Source organism: Octopus bimaculoides, chromosome 6 (genome assembly GCF_046866305.1).
Source record: "Octopus bimaculoides isolate indiv1 chromosome 6, ASM4686630v1, whole genome shotgun sequence".
NCBI classification, from domain to species: Eukaryota; Metazoa; Mollusca; class Cephalopoda; order Octopoda; family Octopodidae; genus Octopus; species Octopus bimaculoides.
Window position 1 is genome coordinate 35,251,814 of NC_142933.1, and position 18,349 is coordinate 35,270,162.

An 18,349-nucleotide genomic window follows, 5' to 3' on the forward strand; every position below is an offset into this window, starting at 1 on the left:
TAGCTAAGCAGTAAACTGAAAGAAAAAAGTATTAGAGGAACCAGCTATAGTGTCATTAAACTAGTCCAGACAGGATGTGTACAGAGGATGGCAGCTGGGTGAAGAAGAGTCGAACAACCAAAGTGAAAGAAGTTTGCATAAGAGGAAGATTTCAGAAGACATGAAGAATGTTGATCTCAGAATGCTGAAACTCACAAAAGAGAGGACAAGGGACTGCAATATGAGATAAGATACTGTGAGGGACCAGACCTGTCTAATTTATATCAGCATGGAAAAACAGATATAAACTGATGATAATGAAACAAAGAAAAGGATGAGAACAAAGAAAATGAAGAGAGTTCTATGTGGTTGCTAAACCTGGTAGAAGAAACACCAGTCAAACCTTCCTCAGATTATATGTTACAGGCTTAAAGAAAAATAAAATACACCTTAGTCCTGGATACACTACATCCTTTAAAAAAAAGGCAGGACAGCCATGGTTGTAATATCTTTAATCATAGTTCTACTCATTTAGGGCTGACTTGAGTAAACAACAAGGAAAAAGATAGCAGATAAATTCTTTTATTTATGATATCTAATGGGTACCGACTCTGGAGATGACTCTGATTGAGTTGTAACTGGTGACAATAGTGCCTGGAAAAAATTGTAGGTACCTTGTATCAAATAGATGAATAAATGAAAAGTTGTATGTCAACAAGACCTGAGTAATGAAAGTAAAACTTTTACTGAAAATTTTAATGTGATTTGCGACTCATATAACCCTGAAGGCAGTTAGACTGAGAAAGAAATTGGATATTAGAAGAATGAGAGGATATAATAGCATAGATGCAGCAACAAGGATTTGGGCATATGTTGACAATGAACAATGCTAGCTCTGAGAGAGCTGTGAACAGATGGTTGTCACAAGTTGAAGAAAATGTAGAACAAAATCATTGGACATACTAGAGAGGACTAGTTGCCTTACAGATTGAATAAAACTTTAAAAAATATCAAATCTTTTCAATTGTAAAGACATCCCAGCTTACTTATACTAGGAAATCTATTGGAGTTGAAAAGAAACAGCACACTTTATTTCGAAGTCGGAGTGGGCTTGAAATACTGCTGCAGTTAATGGATGGTTGACAAATAATTTATGAATGACATATGGTTAGTTCAAGAGTAAACAACGCAAGGATATAAAAAAAGACTATTATGAATCATGCTCTCTTAAAGATTGTATCAACAAAGGACCACACTGAGATAAAAACATTCTAAATTAGCATTTGGATGATGGATTGGAATCAATATGGTACATTGTAGGATCCATTTTTATAGAAAAATAATTATTTTGTAGAAAAATAATATACACATTCCAGTATATTATAAAATTTATGTTTAAAACAAATATTTAAAATCATTTCTTCCCTCTGAAGGCAGAAATGAAGTGCATGAGAGAAAATAAATTTAAAAAAAAAAAAAAAGCTTCAAAGTGGATATAAGTGAGGGATGATACAAAGATAATTTTGTTTCACATGCAGGTGGAATAATGTATCAAACATCAAAAATGTGTTCATTGTTCTTAGCTGCTTATATTTTGCAGCTGCTCATTAGACCAGAAGTGAGAAAATAGAAGCTGTGAAGTTCATGTCCTCAATTATATAAACTCAAATATATATTACTGGGAATCAAAACTGTAGTTGTGAATTTTTCATCAAAAATGATTGATTGTTTTCAAAACTCAAAAAACAATTTATGGAGGCTGTTCTAAATATGTAAGTGCTAGTAGTAGTCACTGTCATTTCTTTTGTAGCCCACATAAAGATCTCACAAAAAAAGATGTGTGTAAGCACTACATAGAGAGAAAAAATGATGGCAACTCTCTTTAGTGAGTAACAGGATGCCAACTTTTTCCTAACTTACCCCAGACAACTGGCGAGAGCCCTGCTGCTAAGAGCATGATAAACACATGTGACATTTGGAACAGAAACTTTAAAAAAAAAAAGGAAATCTTTCCAGTTGCACTTTCATACCCGCTTAAAAGATCTTAATACAAGATCTCTTAGTATAAGTTGGTGTGTATGTATACAAACTAGCACTGTGCAGCTGCAAATTGCCTCCTTTCTTAGAGCAGTGAGCTATGACTCTGCACAGTATGTAATTACAGCTAGCTTGAATTAGTCATTGAGATTTAAACCTTTGCATTTGACACAATTTGCATGTGACAAACCTTTACATGTGACACTTCTCAACCAGTAAATTTATACTTTAATGCATCTGCTAACAATGACTTTCAATAAATACTTACACTATATAAAATTTAACCCTTTTTTTGCAATTCACATTAACAAATTCAACTTAGCTAAGAAATCAACAAAGATATCTTTGAATGAATTGCAACTGTGATTGCAAAAAAAAAAAAGAAAAAGATAAAAGTAATACTACTCCTCAAAATAAGACTTTCTTCTTAATGCATAATTCCAATTTTAATTTATCAAAATTTTGGAATTATTAATCTTTTGCCTTGACTAAATTTCATTAATGTTAGTCATTGAGCCTGTTTTCCTCTCTTTATCACAGCAGTAATTTTAGCTAATTGAAATAGTTTTGTTCTCTGTATTAATTATATCAGCAATCATTCATCTACTGTATTTTATGGATGGCGCTCCCATATATTTTCTTTCAATCATTATAAAAGTTTAAGTTAAATATCAGTCTATCGCTATTTAAGCAATGTGTTCGAAGATGATTAATAGGTTAGATGGGTGCTGATGAAGGGGCAAAAACCCCAAAATATAGCATATACACCCATTACCTATTTTTCATCTTCAATTTCATTGTTTGTTTACATCTGATGTCTTGTATACAAAACATTGTAACAAAAATCAGTGCTGGCCTTAATTTCTATAGAATATGTGTAGAGATAACCTTAACAAGTAACCAATCATATCAATCCTACTTGTTTGGGAAATCTTACAAAGGTCATGGCTGATGTTCTCCTTCCTCTTGAATAAAAATAACAATAATAATAATAATAATAAACCCTTAGATTTTGGCAGTTGTGGTGTGGTTCTTAGCTAGACAGAAGCAAAAAATATGTCATAGGATGCTAGTATCATTGAATGATTTTGATGTTTGTTATACAAACATGTGGGTTTAGGTTTCATCCCACTATATAGCACAAATTACTTCCTGTTCAAATTATATTCTGCTGCAAGTATAATTTTCAAATAGTGTCTATCCACTGTATAGTTAGACTAAAGTAAATCAATATATATATATATATATATATATATATATATATATATATATATATATATATATCGTATAGATCTTGAGTTCTCTTTGCTAATCTAATCATATTTATACATATTTTAACAAAATCAAAGAACCAATATCACTGCAGAAAATAATGGAAATATTGTATATGAACAAATTACTTGTACTAAATCAGCAAGTGTTGTAGCTGGATGAACAAACAGCATAGCTTAATAAATGTAGGGTTAAAATTTTGTAACCCTCTATCACTGTGATTCTAAAATAGACATATAAATCTGAATAGATACAACTAACTCTTATTAGTAGAGTTGGAATTGTGTAATGAGTGGTGCGCTAAAATCCTCCTTTGTATCTCTTATCAAAGAAGAGATATGTCTCTTAGCTATTTAACACTATCAAAACTGCGATAAGTTGAAGCAGACTGCTGGATCTTCAAATAAAAGTCTTAGATAAAAGAAAAAAAAAGTAACTTATGGATATATGCCACATAGAACTCTGTTCTTCTGTTCTCCTCATATGTAGTTAGCACTATCTCTATGGTATGAAAAAAAAAAACATTGACATGTTTCCTTTAACACCTACACTTTCCATCTTACTATTCTTTACTGTAGGATAATTGTAAAGTTGATGAAAGTAAATTTAACTTAAAACTTATGAATAAAATGGAATAAATTTTATCCTGGGACAATACTTTCCACTCAAAATATTTTCATATCATACAGGTCCAATCCCACCACTACCACCACCACCACCACTGGTTATATCATGAATTATAACTGAAATTGCTGAAAGAATAGTTGTTACTATTAAAATTATGATATAAGTGAATCCAAAAACATAGTGTTTAGTAATGTAATAATATTAACTAAAAAAATAAATAAATAAACAAAAATAAAAACTTCTATCAATATTTTTTATCAGTTGAACAAGTAGCATTAAGATAATATATTAGTCAGTCTATAGTTCCAGCTCTGCTTATTAATTTACCAAAACCAACCTCCAAATTTTGGCATCCTGTTGTTTTTCTTTTTCTTTTTTTTTCTTTTTGCATTATATATAACAGAGAAGCTATTTAAAAATTTATCAATGTAGAGATTGGAATTTTTTACATTAATGACAACGCCTATATTTATCTGTAATCTTGTTCATTTTGGTTTATTGTGGCTTTGAAATTTGAATATGATGATTTAGTTTAAATCCATCCTCTTAGTTTTAATCATCATCATCATTGTCATCATCATTTAATGCCTATTTTCCTTATTAGGGTGCGCTAGACAGTTTGACAGGGCCTGATGCGCTGCAGAGCTGTGTTACCCCTCTCCATTTTGTCTTTGGTATGGTTTCTACAGCTGGATGCTCTTCTTTACACTGACGACTTTACAGTGTGTACTGGCTTTTTTTTTTTTGTTTTTTATGAGACCAGCACTAGTGAGGTTGCCAAGTATCTTGCAAGAAATAGGAAAAAGATTTAGTTGAGAGAGAGGGGGCTGGGTAAAGTATGGTATGTTTAGTAGGACAAGCACAGGTGCTTTACTTTAAAGGAGACATGACTACCCCACATTATGTGAGGGTGGGTAAGAGTAGCGAGAAGGGAGATAAAGATGGCCATGAGAGAGTGCAGGAATGTAGTACACACACACACACACACACACACACACACACACACACACACACACACACACTCACTCACTCACTCACTCACTATCTTATTTCTCAGACAAAGAATAGCATAAAATATTTAAAACTGACTGACTTCTTCCACTCAATGTGGAAGTGTATTTGTGCTGTTAGACCTGATTACCAAGAAATATTGATATTTATATTTTAATACACCCCTTCAGTTGGCATATTGGAGCAGTATGTGATAGAATTAATGAACCTATATAACTAGTACTCATTTTACTGCCCTTAGAAGGATGAGCAAGCCCCTATGGAATATTAACTTAGAATATAGGCTTATAATACATTATTTTTCCTGTCTGCTCTTTACCACATTGTGAAGAAAAATATTGATTGTATTTTACTGCTTGTTTTTAGAAAGATATATTTCTCAATAAAAGTATCATATACTATTATTTTTTTTTTGGAATATTTTACCAATAAACTACTGCGAATATATTAAATGTTTGCACTTGGGAAAAATTGTCCTATATAAACATTGAATGTTGTTAATCTATTACGATATATTTTAACCCATTATTAAGAACATTTTGGATTTAGATTCTGTTGTATGATTCAGTATTTTTTATGAATTTCTTTCCAATTTGAATGCAACAGATTGCTACAAAGGACAATATTTCAAGTAGGTACAGCAAGCATATTATAGTGAGTTCAGTACCCAGCAAGTCAACATTTTTTACAAGTTGTTTATTGTACTTATACCATAGATATCTTTGAGAATGGCATAAATGTCCCAATTGTCAATTATTATATACATATATTTCAGATATGGGTAACATGTCTGATATATATTAAAAGCCAGTAAATAAAAATTACAATGGTTGTTACCCAGATGAAAATGACAGTGAATGAGTAGATGAGATGCTGATTTCTTTGAAGAATCTTGTTTGTGTTCTACTAATGCTGCAATTTTCTTATCTTAATATAAACATTAAGATCCACCTCCTTTATATGGAGGTAAGAACAGAGATCTTTTGCTGACAGAGCACAGAATAAACCCAAACTGGAATCTCCAAATTTAAAAGGTTTTAATCAACTAAAAATACAGTAATCTACAATACAACAAAGATTGTTAAATTGTAAGCAAAACTAAACTTTAATGCAGTAACAGTTTTATGCAGCAAGTTACTAGTCTCAACTAACTAAAAACTAACACTGAACACGTTGTACCGTAAACAGAACTCTGTGCAATTGCACTGCAGGCAAATAACAGCAATCAAGACAATCAAAGTAACGTGATCAAAACTAAAATCACATTTTTCCCCACTAAACAAAAAAAAGAACAATTAACCAACAAAATGCAAAATACAAACATAACCATGAGCCAATCACAACAGCATAATAATGAGGCATTTCATAAACGTAACACATCATCGATCATAAATCTAACCTATCAGGAACTTTTTTTGTTCTACATGAACGCCAGTACAAAGTAGTTTGAGGTTCTGGTCCTTGAGCTGGTGTAGGTAGGACAGATTCAGTCATGGTATCTGAAAAAACCACCATGGTGTTCATGCACTTGAGTAGGATCAGTGTCAGCAACATCAGTTTGATCCTTACTTGACTGATACTCCTCAGTCGTTTTGCCAGTAGGAGCTAAATCTCTAACGGACACATTAGGGAAACTGGTAAATTTCTGCTACATAAGGCCAATTTAAAGGAATTCCATATTACTCCATTATACCTTTCACATTGAGCATTTCCACGAGGATTGTACATAGTAGAATGAGTAATGACTACACACCTATGATACAGAAATTGTTTAAGTTCTTTAGAAATTGTTTAAGTTCTGATTTGGCAGAGTTTCTACAGCTGGATGCCCTTCCTAATGCCAACCACTCCAAAAGTGTAGTGGGTGCTTTTTATGTGCCACTGGCATGAGGGCCAGTCCAGCGGTACTAGCAATGACCACGCTCAAATAGTGTTTTTATGTGCCACCTGCACAGGAGTCAGTCCAATGTTTTGTTCACATGCTTCTGGCACAAGTGTCAGTAAGGCAAAGCTAGAAACAATCACGCTCAAATGGTGCTTTTTACTTGCCACCGCTGCTCTGGCAGTGATCCCGCTCGGATGGTGTTGTTAGCGCTCCACGGGTGCCAGCCATCAAATTTGGTTCAGTTTTGATCTCACTTGCCCCAACAGGTCTTTGCAAGCTGAGTTTAGTGTCCAATGAGGGAAGGTTGGTATGAGTGCCAGTCATCATATTTGGTTCAATTTCGATTTCGATTTCACTTGCCTCAACAGATCTTCGCAAGCAGAGTTTTGTGTTCAAAGAAAGAAAGGTACACACAAGTGGGCTGGCCACACCCCTGGTAAAGGTCACAGGTTATGGTCTCACTTGTCTAGCCGGGTCTTCTCACACACAGCATGTTTCCACAGGTCTCAGTCACTAGTCATTGCCTCGGTGAGGCCTAATGTTCGAAGGTCGTGCTTCACCACCTTATCCCAGGTCTTCCTGGGTCTATTTCTTCCACAGGTACCCTCAACTGCTAGGCTGTGGCACTTTTTCACACAGCTATCGTCATCCATTCTTGCTACGACGAATAGGCTAAGTACCAGACTTTAAAAATAAGTACTGAGGTTGAATTGTTTGACTAAAACCCTCCAAGGACTAGTGTGACTGCAGTCCAGTGACTGGAACAAGTAAAACATAATAATTTATGATTGTGGTTATATGTCCATAAATGGTAAATGGAAAATTTAGAGCAGATTTGTACTTCAAATTCTTTTAAATATTGATATTGTTTTATACCGCATTTTTTTAGTTACTACATAAATATATATATAATGTTTATCATTAAGTTAGTGCAAAGTTGTCCAAAACCATTTTCTTTAACTACTGTCTAGATGTAAATATAATGTCTATCGTCATTTTGGTGTAAAGTTCACCAAAATCTTATGAGATCAATTTACTTCCATCATGAGGCAAATGTTTTAATACTTGCCTTAAATAAAATATCATTTTTAACATGATAAAGTTAGTATTATTGTTATTAAAGTTTTTTCTTTTTTTTTTCGGTGGCAGGGAGGTATCAATAGTGTAGATTGCGAAATATTGCAAAACTGATACCATTTCTGCCATAGCTACTGCGATTGTTGCTAATCCTCATATATATTTCTTTATCACTTGCAGTTTTTATTACTGGTATTCTCTTGACAAGTTTTGGTCTCAATTCTTGGTTTAAACTACACTGAGGAAAACCTAAATGTGCCAGTTCTCCATTCTCCATCACCTAAAAATGCTTTGTCTTTCTTGTTCTTTCTTAATAGTTAAACTTTGTTCTTTTAAGAAAAGGAGACCTAACAAAAATATCTGGAGACATGCTCTGCCTAAAAATCAAATGATAAAAGTTAATGATAACATATTTAATGTAGTAGGATAGAAAGTTTTGATGAATTTTAATGGTGAAGAAAAATATCTTAATTTGAATTAAAATTTCTTAGCTTGCTACATAAAGTCATCTTTGTCTGGCAGTGTTGCTAAAGGATATATTTTACTGTGGAACAGGAACATGCTAGGTATTGTCACCAGAAACGAGACTCTGGATTGAAAACGAGGCTCTGGAATGAAAACGGAGCTCTGGAATGAAAACGAGGCTCTGGAATGAAAACGAGGCTCTGGAATGAAAACGAGGTTCAGGATTGAAAACAAGGCTCGTTTTCATTCCAGAGCCTCGTTTTCAATCCAGAGCCTCGTTTTCAATCCAGAGCCTCGTTTTCAATCCAGAGCCCCGTTTTCATTCCAGAGCCTCGTTTTCATTCCAGAGCCTCGTTTTCACTCCAGAGCCTCGTTTTCAATCCAGAGCCTCGTTTTCATTCCAGAGCCTCGTTTTCAATCCAGTGCCTCGTTTTCATTCCAGAGCTTCATTTTCATTCTAGAGCCTCGTTTTCATTCCACAGACTCAATATATATGTAGTGGTAGGCTCCAGCATAGATTGAGGTTAGTTATTTTAGAATGTGTTACAAGCAATATGATTGAATCCTCAATCCAATGCCATGATATACTTGACCAATCAAAGTACAAGAGTTAACCAATGTTCCACACTCAAATGACAGGTCACATGACCAGTCATTTCAGATTAGTGTCATCATCATCATCATCATCATCGTTTAACATCCACTTTCCATGCTGGCATGGGTTGGACTGAGAGCTGGTGAGCCAGAAGACTGCACCAGGCTCCAATCTGATCTGGCGAAGTTTCTACAGCTGGATGCCCTTCATAATGCCAACCATTCCGAGGGTGTAGTGGGTGCTTTTTACGTGCCACTGGCATGAAGGCTAGTCAGGTGGTACTGGCATTGACCACACTCAAATGGTGCATTTTACGTGCCACCGGCACAGGAGCCAGTCAGGCGGCACTGGCAACAACCATGCTTGAATGGTGTTTTTTGCATGCCACCAGCACAGGAGCCAGTCAGGTGACACTGGCTATGATCACACTTGAATGGTGCTTTTTGTGTGCCACCGGCACCAGAGCCAGTCAGATGACATTGGTAATGATATTGCTCGAATAGTGCTTTTAATGTGCCACTGGCATTGGTGCCAATTAGGCAGTACTGTCATCAGACACAACAATGATTTCACTTGCCTCAACAGGTCTTTGCAAGCGCAGTTTATTGCCCAATGATTGAAGGGTACTCTTAAATGGGCTGGTTACGCTACACTGGCATAGGCCACGATTACGGTCTCATTTGGCTTGCCAGGTCTTCTCAAGCACAGCATATCTCCAAAGGTCTTGGTCACTTGTCAAAGGTCATGCTTCACCACTTCATCCTGGGTCTACCTCTTCCACAGGTTCCCTCTACTGCTAGGGTATGACACTTTTTCACTCAGCTGTCCTCATCCATATGCAACACTTGACTACCAGTGCAGTCGACTCTCTTGCACACCACATCTGATGCTTCTTAAGCCCAACTTTTCTCTCAGGGCACTTACACTCTGTCGTGTATGCACACTGACATTACACATCCAGCGGAACATACTGGCTTCATTGTTTGCAAGCTTATGCATGTCCTCTGCAGTCACAGTCCATGTTTCACTGCCATGTAGCATGGCTGTTTGCACACATGTGTCATATAGTCTACCTTTTACTCTGAGCGAGAGGCCTTTTGTCACCAGCAGCGGTAGGAGCTCTCTGAACTTTGCCCAAGCTATTCTTATTCTAGCAGCTACAGTTTCAGAACACCCACCCCCACTACTGACTTGGTCACCTAGGTAATGAAAGCTATCAACTACTTATAGTTTTTTCCCCTGGAATGTGACGGAAGCTATTGTCTGAACATTTTCAGTGTTTATTGCTTCTGAGCATTTGCCACACACAAAAAGTATCTTCCCAGTTTGCCTTCTTTTGATATTGCTGCACCTCTTATGTGTCCATAGCTTACACTGGGTACATCTTATAGAGTTTCTACCTATACCTTTTCTACAGATCGAGCAGGACCATCTACCTGAAGGAATTTGTGGTTTGTCTGCCTTCCTACTTATTAAGCCTCTGTTACCCTTTAGGCAATCTTGCATCTGTAAAATTGTCAAGACTACATCCCATAGACTTAGATGTTTCAAACCTAGAAAAATTCTTATCAGTTTTCTCCAGTTTTGAAATTTGTTCACAGCAATCCAAAAATCACCACCCAACTGATATGCAAGCTCTCATTTACCAACCTGGTACAATGACTAATGCACCATAATGACTTTGATCCTTTGAATTAACAAAATGTACCACCCAACTCATATCCACTTGATTTATACGCTTTTTTCCTCTCTTCATCATCTTTGCTGTATCACTTTCTAGACTAGTGCTTCTCACACTTTTTGAATTATTGCTCCTTTTCTTTTAGTAGCACTGCTTCCTAGCTACTCCTCAATGCCATTCTCTCCATTTGTAATGTACATAGACATAATATCAGGCCAGAGTAATTGAATTCTGAATACTAGTTTGATGTGGGTAACTACTTACCACAGCACCGTCCAAACATTCACCATCCAACTGATTGATATGGTGTTGCTCATGAACACCAACCTCCAGTTCAGAAGTGTGCTACCTCTTCACTCTGCCTTTTGTCCCTACTACTTCTTTGGCCTCAAATGATTTAAAGAAAATTAATTATATAATGAGTGTATCATTTCCATACTTTTTTTTACCGAAGTGAACAATCAGGGAAAAGTTATTTCAGCTTTATTTCATTTTTATATAAACTGGATAACAACAAATGTCAATCAATAGTTTCGAAATGAAATCTTTAATCAGTCATTCTTATCTACTATTCTATTTACAGTTAATTATAGCAAAGAGATGACTCAGAACAATCTCATTTGTTATGAACTTCTGGAGACATCTTTAGCAATTGTTACTGGTACTAGAATAAATGATACATTTGGAAGATATTGTATTCAGAAAATTTCTTTTTTTACCTCCGACTTCCTTGGCTGGAAACAAAATTAATTTAGCATTTTATTGGAAATTTGGTCAAAAGGCAAATGCTATAGTGTGTAAAGAATCACTCTGTGTAATCTAAATTCATGACCTAGATTTGTTCTCAGTATTAGCTATTTCACTGCATTTATAATGCTAATGACTTGAAAATGCATGTGCTACAAATGCCATTTTATCTTCCAATCACTTCATTCAAGCTTTATTCATAAATGGAAAAAATAGAAGGGAACCATTTCAAAATATACTTATATTTTAAACAGGCTATAAGCTTTGACTAGTAAGAGGTGTGCTTTTAAAGAAGTTAGGTTAAACCTTACATTGTTAAATGCCAAATATTAAAAATACCAAAGAATACAGGGAAATGGTTATTTTATGAAGTTTTGTTATATCTAGTCAAGAGAAAAGAAGTTTAAGGAGAAAAAATATGTATGGAAAATGGTGCATTAGACTTCCTCATTAGCATATAACTAGTTAGGCCCAGAGAACCTAGGAATATGACTGAAAGTTTTCAGGAGTTTTTCTAAGTTATTTCATGATTACAGTCAGTTGGCAGATTTAAAAAACTGTAATTAGATATTATAATTTTTCTATTAACTTCCTTGGCAATGTAAAAATTTTTTGCTTTTGTCATCTGCACTATGTTTCAGTTGATTTGATTTCCAATTGTCACTACTTAGATGTTTTATTCTTACATATGTGCATAGTGCCTAACTAGATTTGAACAAGGAGCTTTTATTTTTAAACTAGAATAGTAACAGTATTGTCCACTATGCCATTGACACACACATCCAAGAATAAGGTACCTGATGGTAACCAGAGATCAAGCTGATTGAAATTTAGTGTAGATATCAATATTAAACTATAGCGCATCTCTAATCATGAGGTCAATAGTCAAAAAAATTATAACCTTAATAACAATAATTCATCTCAAATATTTACAGATTTAAACAGGCCATATCTAGCCAAAATATTCTACTTATGTTCCAACTGGCCAGATCTAGCCTCTCACACCTACCAAATAATGTCATTCTAAAAATAAACAACCACACCATCAAAATCTCAAATCTACAAGTTAATGCATGATTAATTCAAAACAATGTCAATAAATAAACAGAACATTTGACATAGTCAGAATGCTAAAGGGTTAAACAACTATATTAGGTATCTGATATATGGGTAGAAGTTTGAGGCCCTTTGGTAATTAATATGACATTGTGATACTGTATCTTACAGGGTGAATAATGAATAAAATCCATTTGTTTGTAGTTGATATTTTTCTTTAAGTAAAATGATTCTTCATGTTCACAAATTGAGCAGGGTAAAAAAACATGCATATGGTATAGTAAATAAAGTCTTGACAGATGAAATCTACAATTTTCTTTCCTAGTTGGAATAGCTTATCTTATTACAAAAATATTGATAGCAAAAGCGAATTTCCTTTAAAAATATAGTCATTTAATTTTTGAGAATTCTTTTGGCATTTTCACTTTTAATATCTTTTTTGTCTTTTTGAGTGAAGTTTATGACTTTGAACTACCTTAAACAATTTAGGTTCTCTTAAATCTAACATTTTATTGCACTTATATCTGTTGTCTTATGTCTATAGGAGAAATCATCATCATCATCACCATTATGATCATCATCACCATTATGATCATCATCGCCATAGGTCTGTTGTACATGCTGGTATGGGTTGGACTGTTTGACAGGAGCTGGTAAGACCAGGAATGACACTAGGCTCCATTGTCTATTTTAGTGTGGTTTTTGCAGTTGAATGCCCTTCCTTGTACCAACCACCGTCATCAGAAAAAACGTCTTGCAGTATTTTTTCTGCTTCATTACATTCTGAGTTCAAATTCCACAAGGTCAATTTTGCTTTTAATTCTTTTGGGATCAATAACTTAAGTACCAGTTCAGCACAGGGGCATTGGTGTAATTGACTAACCCCTCCCTAAAATATTTCAAGCCTTGTGCCTCTAGTTGAAAGAATTATTATTATTGTCGTTGTCGTCATTATTATTATTATTATTATTATTATCTAAGTAATCACATGGTAAAGTGCTGGTGTGTGTGTCTTGCAGTATTTGTTTACATTCTTTTACATACATAGAATTTAAATCCCATCAAAGTTAACTTTGCTTTTATTATTCTTGGGTCAATAAAACAAGTACCAGCCAAATAATAGAGCTGATTAAATTGACTACACCCATCTCCAAATTTCTTGATTATCTGCCAAAAGTTAGAAATTATTATTATTATTATTATTATTATTATTATTATTATTATTATTATTATTATTATTATTATTATTTATTTATTTATTTATTATTATTATTATTATTATTGTTCTTATTTGCATTTCTTCATTTTCAGTTTTTCTGCATCTTGGCACCCTATATGTATTTTACTTCTTTTTAGTATCATCCCCAAAATTGAGGTAATAAATTATGCATCATTTCATCTTTATGAATTATTTAAACAAAGAGTGATCTTTGGGTTGTCTCTCTTATCTACATTCCCCACCTTATGTGACCATCACCAATAGATAATCTCTTTTCATATTTGAGGATTTGATAAAAGCATCCTGTTCGAAAGACTTCCAGCACATTTACACCTCTCTGGAATATTTCTTTTAAACTTTCACTAATTTTAGCTGATGTGATAATATATTCAGCACAAGTGCATTTTTTTTAACACTTGCTGTCAACATGAATATTTGTTTAGTTTCTACAGATAATTTTCATCTGTTGTATACTTCTCATTCTTGTGGCTAGAAACATAACATATAAGTAATGTGTATGATAGATTTGAATGATGCATTTGATTAACATGGTCCATGGTCATGCTAGTGCAAACAAGGTTTCTGATTAAATTCAGAAAAAAAGTTTCATTGAATGTAATAAACTGTGATACTCTGAGTATTTGATGAAAGCATCTCATTTGAATGACTTCCAACATGTCTAAATTGCTTTAGATTAGTTCTTTTCTTCCTTCACTGATTTCAGTTATTGGACTGTGGATATATTGAGGCACTGCATTCAAGAGTATGGTCAATCACATTGGTGCCCAATACCTGGTTAATAGGAATATATAATAAGGATAAAAACTAAAGCCAGTCTGGGTGGGATTTGAACTTAAAACATAAAGCTCTTCTGATCCTGCCATCCACAGCTATAATGTCCATGATTCAATAATGGTTTAACTTCAATCAAGAAATTCTAATAAAGGAATAGTTTAAATAATAATTTATATGAAAATTTATTGTAGTTATTTTTGAATTTGAGCAGTCATTAAAACAATAAAAAATTACTAAAAAGTAATTTCTAGAGCTTCTTCTTTTTAATATCCGTTTTGTTGTATGAATAAATAGAAAAATGAATAAATATTTGAATGCTTTCTGCTCTTTGACTCAGCCATTAAAAAAAAGAAGAAAATTAGAAGTATACCAGTTCTAGAAGATTTTCAAGCAATAATAATGTTAATGTTGAATAAATATTGATTTCTAACACAGTTGCAAATTTTGCTGGGAGAGTGCAGTCAATTAAACTTACCTCAGTATTTGGCTGGTATTTATTTTACCAACACCAGAACATTGAAAAGCAATATTGGCCTGATGGGATTTGAATTTAGGAACAAAAAGCAGTACAACTAAATACAGCATGACATTTTGTTTGAAGTTCTGTTCTAAACTTGTTCATCCCACTAACCTAATATTGCATAAATATTAACGCAGATTACTTCAAGAGATTCAAGAGAGTCTTGTGATATCATTAGTACTAAATACCCTCCAATTTCAAATAGCAAACACACTGTAACAAACTTCTCATTGAGTTAATTATTTGTTAATCCTCTGAATTTTTATAATTTCTCTATCCTCAGAATGATAAACTTGTTATGACAAATCCTCTGTCTTCTTTCTCTTTACAAAGGTAATTAATATTAATTAAAGTTTTAGTATGCTTATTAAAGATATTCAGTTTTCTTCACAATGCAAAAATAATGATTTTTTTCACAACTGGCATGAAAACCTTTTGTATTGAAAAGAAATGAATTGGATTGTACCCTAGTATCTTACTGATTTTATTTTATTAACTTTAGAGACACAACAAGCTGAATTCTATCTCTATGTGATTTTACTTCTAACCTGAGATGTCAACGGAGATACTGTGATACATCTTGTTTTTGATAATTTTCTAAATGTTGTTGAAGTAAGGATTTCATTTTTTAGACCATGGGCTCTTTTCTTGACATAATTGATGTAGTTAATCCATTCAACACTAACATATCACTGGTACTTGGTCATTCCTAGATGGATAAAATGATCTGTTCCATTTTGCAAACTTATTTGTAACTTATTTGTATTACTATTAGTTGACACAGAATATCAACAATTTTCCCAGATTCTACTGTTTCTCTAAGATGATCAAAGCACAATTTGCACTCAAAAACATTAATTAGCTAGTACTTTGTTTCTGATGCCGACTTGATTGTGATTTAAAAGCTTGAACATAAGTAAACTGAAACCATTTTATTAGGCCAAAGTTATTATTAAACTACATCTCAAATATTACTAAACTCTCAACTAAAAACTATACACATTGATCTGAATCAGTTTTAAGAAGGTTTCCTTAATAAAAAAAACCCATAATATTATTTCTCATGACCATATAGATTAACTATAATTTAGAGGCAACTACACAACAATGTAAAACGATTTTCCCTGCTAAAGTAGTAGGTTAGCACCATAAACTCTATGGCAGTCTTCTCCATTTTACTCTATCCTCTGTATTCTCTTTCAACCACCCCTTGCCCTCATTTCTGCCACCTTCATTTTTTTTACCATGTCTTTCTCTGTCTTCCCCTTCCTCTACTTTTTTTCACATTGATTTCAATCACTCTTCCCAGTTATTTTCAAGTTTCCTCAGTGTATGTCCCAACCATTTCATTCTATTTCTCTTTGCAACATCCATCACTGGTTCTATTCCCTTCTTTCTCTGCAATTTTTGTTTGTCTTCTTCCCTCAGTAATACTCTACTCTTCCACCGAACCATTTCCATTCTTTCCAGTTGTCTCTGATTCTACATGCTTATTACTCATGTATTATTCTCATATGTCATAACATTTCTTACACATGTGGCATACACTTTGCCCATCAGTTTCAGTGAGACTCCCTTGCTCATTAGCATGCTATTCCATTTTTGGATGTTCTCCCATACACATCTCACTCTTGACACTTGTTATATCTGATCCACCTTCTCCATTCAGCACTTTCCAGCTTCACACCATTTCTAAGATCTAGTTCACTATTCTTTTTTCAGCTCCCTACACAGCCCCCACTTATACTTAAATGTAGTGGCTACATTAATTTCGTTAAATGAAAGAGAGAGAGAAAAAAGATCCCATTATGAAATTAATAAAAAATTAATAAGATTTAAATGTGTTTCTCTACTAAACACTGTTTTTCATATTGGTCATATTTTGCTTGGCTAGATAGGAAGAAGAGAGTAAATGGTACAACATAACATGAAAAAAATTATAATTTAACCAGTATTAATTAATAACTAAGCTAGGATTAATAAAAGAATAAACTTAATGCAAAAAGAAAAAAAAGCAACTATAAAGTCAAAATTAGTGTTTGATTATTTCCTTATTAAGTTTTACTTAATATCTGCAGTTTGATTAAACATGTAAAGCTATTTCTCTAGAAACCATTTTCTTTTTTTAGTTGTATAGACAAGCTAAGAGGAGTTTAGTGTCAGTTCTCTTTATGAAAACTTAACTTTATATCATGTGAGAGACTGAACATTCATTAATTAAGAAAATTCTTCCACCTAAACAGTCTTACAATTTTCAGTTATCATTTCTCTAGAACTACTCTGTGATTTCATGCTGCCATCTTGAACAAAGGGAAAACAAACGTTCATAATTTTGACCTTTTTTTTAGTGTTTCATTTTGCATTCTTCTTTTTCTTGTTAGTAGCAACTGGTATCAATGTTATAAAGCTTTAGTCAATGAAGCACTAGATCCTTTCTGTTACTTCTGTTTACTTCAGTGCAACTCATATGTCACTGATGAAGTCTACATCTCTCAGGAAACTCACAATTCTTATTTGATCTAAAAAATAAAAAAAAAGCACTGACACCAATCACTTTGAAAACATTTTTTGCGGGGTTCATCTGGAGAGGTTGTTTTATAAGGTGTTTCACAGTTACATCTCATGATTGGATCACCAGAGAAAATACGGCTGTGTTACACTCCATCATCAACGTTTTTTTAATGTCTACTTTTCCATGCTTGCATGGGCCCAATGAAGTTTTTTGAGGCAGATTTTCTGCAGGGGGATGCCCTTCCTGTCATGAATCCTCACAAGGTATTATATTTCGCCATGGCCAAACAGTTCTTGCAAAATATTGGAAATGACTGACACTTCTTATATGACAGTGCAAAATATTGGAAAGGACTGACATTTCTTATATACAGCTATCACATGATGTCAAGGCAAAGAGACACAAACACACGTATGCACACATACACACACACACATAATGGGCTTCTTTCACTTTCCACCTATTCACCTACCAAATCCACTGATAAGGCTTTGATCAACCCAGGGCTATAGTGGAAAACACTTTCCCAAGATGCCATACAGTAGAATTGAACCCAGAACCATGTGATTGCGAAACAAACTACTTACCACAGCCATGCCTGCACTTCAAATTTTTTTTCAGTGAAAGCCTGAATCTTTGCTTTTGTCTATATCATCAGAATTACATTAAGAACAGAGCAATTGTACATCTGATAAAGATTCAGAATGTGGTATACTTTATATTCACATTTTCTACTTTGTTTAAAAATGTATACTTTTCTACTCTGTTTATAAACATATACTTTTTCCTACACTGTTTATAAACATACACTTTTTCTTAACATATGGCAATATTTTACAAGACTGTCTCCAAGTTTACTACTTAGTTTCGA

General features: G+C 33.8%; 1 protein-coding gene across 1 annotated transcript in view; it reads left to right on the plus strand.

Annotated features, from left to right (window-relative positions):
* The window catches only part of LOC106873562 (galactose mutarotase), a 129,346-nt gene that overhangs the window by 47,109 nt on the left and 63,888 nt on the right, over positions 1–18,349 (plus strand). The gene's annotated exons all lie outside the window — the stretch shown is intronic.